Source organism: Papaver somniferum, chromosome 4 (genome assembly GCF_003573695.1).
Source record: "Papaver somniferum cultivar HN1 chromosome 4, ASM357369v1, whole genome shotgun sequence".
Classification (NCBI taxonomy): Eukaryota; Viridiplantae; Streptophyta; class Magnoliopsida; order Ranunculales; family Papaveraceae; genus Papaver; species Papaver somniferum.
The window spans coordinates 2,621,145-2,626,807 of NC_039361.1; the positions used below are offsets into that span (position 1 = coordinate 2,621,145).

At 36.0% G+C, this 5,663-nt stretch overlaps 1 non-coding gene across 1 annotated transcript; it reads right to left on the bottom strand.

The window, feature by feature from the left end:
• Positions 1-3,270: 3,270 nt before the first annotated feature.
• On the bottom strand, positions 3,271-3,354 carry LOC113276894. The gene has a single exon (XR_003324686.1). It is a non-coding gene; the product is annotated as a small nucleolar RNA Z102/R77 (small nucleolar RNA).
• Positions 3,355-5,663: the final 2,309 nt, after the last annotated feature.

Sequence of the window (5,663 nt, forward strand, 5' to 3'; positions counted from 1 at the left end):
ACTCAGATTTGTTGAGAATTTGTTTTAAGATTTAATAAAGAAAATAAGGAAAAATATATATACAAAATTTGTCACAGGATGAAGAGAGACCGGGACTCGGGATTCCACTGGTTTTCATGTTCATGGGGTTCATAAATTAATCCTAGACATTTATAACTCAAAGCAAAAGAAACAATAACTCTATTCTTTGCCAAAGTAGATTTCGTAAAACATCAATTTTAAATTACAAGCATAGTGTATCTAAAGCATCTAAGACTAAGCATACACTATCTAACAAGATAACAAATGATGAATAGAAATCATAAATAATTTAAAATTTATGCAAAAAGTAAATAAGGAATTTATTAAATTACCCCAAGGATGAAATACAACTTCCTCCATCGTCCCAGTGATGGGTTCTATCTCCACATGTTGAAAACACACTCAAAAAGATAACTCATAGCTCAAATGGTGTTTTTATTGGAGAAATAAGATAAAACAGAGATTTGCAATGGTCTACGAGTGTTACAAATGTTGCAAAGAAGTTGTTACAAAATTATAGCACAAAAAAGTCGCAGAAGCAACAGTCTTTTTCTGGAAGAAAACGAAACGATTTTAAGACACTAGAAAATGACTGCTACTTGCAGTCTATTGTTCTTCGTGTTCTTCTCTAATGACAGCAGCAGCAACTCTCTGCAACTATAATTTCTATACTCTGTTCTCACCCCTAACTCTCCATCCCCTCTCATAACCCTCAACACCCTTTATATACTCTCCAGAATCAAAAATACTCGCCAATAACTCCGAATAATCTTCAGTACTCGATAATATTATTCACTGCCAGTCACGGGATTTCTTCCCTTTTTACAGCTTCTCACGCGTCTGTATCCATCCAACATACTCTTAACAGACTCATACACGTCATAGAATAGGATATACATGCTCTGACCTCGTGCAATCTTTCCAAGAATAAAGAAAATCCCGAGAACAACTCATGGGGATATATGATGCTCTGTTTTCTTCCAATCGGTGATACAACCGTACTTTGACGACTCTAAGAGGATTACCAGCCCTGTTTGCGGTTAGCAGGCCCAAACCAAGCTAAAACTTCGATTGAATTTCACAGAAACTTTCCAAACCAAATCCAGAATATTTTTCCCGTGAACACGCAACTCTGTTTCCTTCTCACCGATTATCTGGTCCAACTAGATTGATTTTGAATATCACACCACATTTGTTAAGCCCATATGAACAAATCCAATCAAATTCAGTCGTTTAGTCTCACTGAAACGAGCTCAAAGCGCAACCCTAATCTCGGCAGCTGAAGGTTGGTTTTTTCCCGCCGGTTTTCGTAATTCAAATGAAGAAGAAAGGGTATCCCCCTAACCAAACTGGGGGTGCGACTAGTAGGTGCCCAACTGAGGTGCCCCTTAGTAATTGAGGTGCCCCTTAACCAACAGTGAGAGTCCGAATAACACTTGTCCACCAAGGGTGCCCCGGGGAACTTTTCGAGCCGAAATTTCCAAAAATATTTATTTCCAAAAAATACCTACAAACACACAAAACACCATAATAAGGACGAAAACGAGTACTAACAATACGAAACATTGAGGACAAATTAGACATATAAATGCGTCTATCACAAGGCTTGTCATATTTAAGCACGAGAAAAACCTGAAGAGGCAATAATACAAGAATATGATAAGGCGAGATCAAAGGGTCCTTACATTTAGGTGTAACGACCGCCTGCGATCTCGTCGCACAAAAATAAAAGATAAATTAAGGAAAGATAAGACATTTACTTATGAAGGCAACATAAAACCTCATGAGAAAACTTATATATAAACTAATGTTGTTTTGCAGGAAATTCACGAAAATTCATATACTTGTTTCTTACAAGACATATAATAAGAGGCAAGTAGGGGAGTTAAAATAAAAAGATATTATCTTTCTTGATTAAGAAACAAGTTCAGAATGTATCAAAATATAAGAGGGGAATTCAAATAATTAAGGAGTGGGAAGACTAAGCATTGTTAGAAGGTACATCTTGTTCAATCAAAGACTTTTCAGCATCAATCTTGTGGCTTGGATTTTGGTCCTTAGCTTCGGCATTAGTCTTATCAACAGAATCAACATTGCCAGATTTGTTCTTCTCAGGTTGATCCTCTGAAAAGGAAGCATCACTACGGAAAAAATCATCATTGACAACACAAGATAAGAGTTGCAGTACCCCTATGACAACTCCATTTCATGCATTGTGGAACGGGGGTATTGTAGAAAGTCCAAGTTTTTCTACAATGGTTGACAAGTGTTGTAAAGGGTGATGTGATTCATGGTTCGACAATAGTTTGTCAATTTTGTGATTCTCTTTCGATTTTTTTTGATAACCTAACACAACTCTTGCTTGTATTGTAGAACAATCGTGGACAACATAAGTAGCATATCGTAGAAACATATGAAACAACAATTACCAGTATTATGAATAATATTTGCACAACACTTGTATGAATTGTCGAACTATCTTAGACAACACAAACTTATGTTGTAAAGTAACTGTTTCGTAGTCGAAAACTGGAAGACAACATCGATTAGTATTGTGAATACTACTATCATTACACTTCCTATAATTGTACAACTATACTGAACAACTCCTACTTATGTTGTAAGATTTGTTTTTACAATACCCTTAACAGTTGTAATATTTGAAGTAACAACTTCTGTTTTCTGTAAATGAATGTGTAACTACAACATTTATTAGAAGTTGTGTGCATAAAACTATTTTGAAAAAAAAATTATAGCTGACACTGGATTGCTGAAAGTATTTCACATTCACATTAACCTTCCAGTGCAATACACTTACATTCATTCAAGTTAACCTACTAGTGTTAACCACATACATTCAAAAAAATGGCAGTGATACAAAAGTTAAGTTTTCTGAACACACTCCAAAAAGATTATGAAGATGTCTATGGGAACACTAATCGATCCTTGGGCCATATAATAAAACTTCCGACAGCATTACTAACATCATTGAAGGCCTGACGAAGTCTTCTTCAACCTTAGGTTGGTGGATGGTAACATCAGGCAATGGAGTCATTGGACCATTCCTTTAGGATCCTAATCCAACATGTTCTTGACCTTGATGCCAATAACACCTTGCTCAACAAAACAAACAACAATGAACTTTAAGTTAGAAGATGAACGGACTTTCCAGAAATAAAGAAAATATAACTCGGCACACAACAAAAGAAGTAAAACAGAAAAAAAGGCGCTCTTTAGTAGGACTGGAGAGAATGATCAGATAGACTGAATACATTTATGTCACCGTTTCGACAATCAAACCAATAGGGAAATTATCTAATCATCACCTCATACTCTCCACTGTCTCACTCTAAACAAAAATGAAACAAACAAAAGTAAACCAAACAACAATTAATATACTAATGAAAGATACAGTTTAAGTTAGTAATTCATGTAGTCATCTTCCAACACAAAGTTGGTAACAAAGTATACCTTTTTTCTTTATAGATGACACACGGATGTTCGTAGTATTTAACAAACGGCAGGGTAGAAAAGGGCAACTGCGATTCAATTAAAAAACAGACAGTGCCTTTCACTCTCTCCATTATTGTTGAAACCACGCATATCCATACAAAATACAAGTTTAACATGATTCACAAATGGCCGCAGAACAATATGGTAAGTAAATCCCTTCTAAATGCTGGATAAAATCTTCAACAAAGCACAGTAACTTGACTAGAACATGAGACAACTTGTAATAATCTCAAGATTTCCAACATATATTTGGAAGTACTGTAAGCATACTTCCTAGTGTTCCCACACTTTCACACTTGCCCTATTAAGGAAAATTCAGGGAATGGAAAACTTCACAATTCAATTCATTCCACAATGTAAAATCTGAAGTGACATTATATTTATAACTGGTATCGTTTACCATCCACCAAATTCAAACAGTTTTATCTCATTCATATGGATGAGATACTCACCATAACCTTCTCAGTTTCTGCGTTAAAGTCGCGCAATTATAGGCTGGATATCAAACACCCTTGGTCAGCACTTCTAAAAACCACACAAGCACATACTTCACATCTTCATCTTATTTGATTTGGTCTCATTTATAAATCCCCTGTGAAAATTGGTGCCTCAGAAGGTAGAAACCCCTGTGAAAATTGAAGTAGTAGAAATCCAATTATCAATCAGTTCATCTAAAATCAATAATAAACTTTAAAAAGAAAAGAAAAAAAAATCAAACTTACATCAATGGATAACTGAGAGCACAATTAGTATTGTGCTGAACCCTAGCATTGCAATTGAATCATGAGAAGATGGGGTATCAGTGTATTCGAATCCATCTCATCTTCTTAACAGCAACTGCAGCAACGATTTACATCTCGTCTTGATTTCAATCCGTAGTTTTGAAATCCGATAGATTTAAGGTGCAACTTGGGTTAGGGCTGAATTTCTCTATGGTTAGAGATGGTGAGCTAATAGGTACCGATATTCCATTCTCAGTACCACCATTTCAGCATATAACCAGTACCACTGCCATCAACATTACATTCTTCCATGTCTTCTTGTTCATATCCTGCTTCTATAAACACTACATTACATCATCTTTCACAGCTTTAACCTTAATATCAACCTCTCTAGAGATTCTTGAACATAACCAAGCCCCTACTGCCTATTTCATATCCATCTCATTCTCTGCATCAAGTTAATATCCTGTAACAGCAACATTCCATTCCTGCACATATTTGACCATGGCTATCACTCAGCTCAAGTCCAGAACCAGACTCAGCTAACTCCATTATTTGTTTCAAACAACAACAACATGCCCTCAACATGCTCAAGTCGAACACCAGACTCAGCTAACTCCATTCACTTATTCATTTATTCATCACCAGTTCTGTCATTTACATCCTGAATCTCCAAAATTTGTTGTTTTTGTTCTCAACTGATGGCAACAGTTAACACCACCAGTTACATTCATCTATAGCAGCAGCAGTCTTCAAAACTTCAATATCAAACCGAAACCATGAATATCAACATTATACTTCTTCATCTGAACCCTAACAACAAGCACACAACCACACAATTACCACAAAACCCATCTTCTTATGATTGAAATCGAGCTCAGCTTCCCCTTTAATCAATTCAAATCTTCAAATCTATCACGGAATCATACATCCAACACAAACCCTAACTCTGATTTTATCAATCCTCCAACACAGTAGAACCCTAGTTCTTCATAAATCTGCTCATGTCTTCTATCTATCTGAGGGAATCAATCGAACCCATCTATGTTTTCAGTTGAAGCTCAGAAACCCTCATTTCGATTTCCATCTCCTCCCTGAGTTCTTCATCTGCATCTATGCTTGAATTAACTTCAAAAACTCTTGTCTTCTCTCAAACAGAACCTCACAGACCAATGGTACCATTTACTGCCAGAATTCATCCAAATTGAGATACGGGGGGTTTTTGTTTTTGTTTTGAAATATAGGGTTCGGTTATGGGAATTGGGATGAGGTTCTAGATTGAGAAGAAGATTTTGATGAATCGATAACTTCTAGAAATGGAAGAATTGATTTATGTGATGAATATTTGAAGGAAACTTGAGTTAGGGCCGCCGTTGATTGTTACCGAGAAGAAATTTGGTTTTGTGT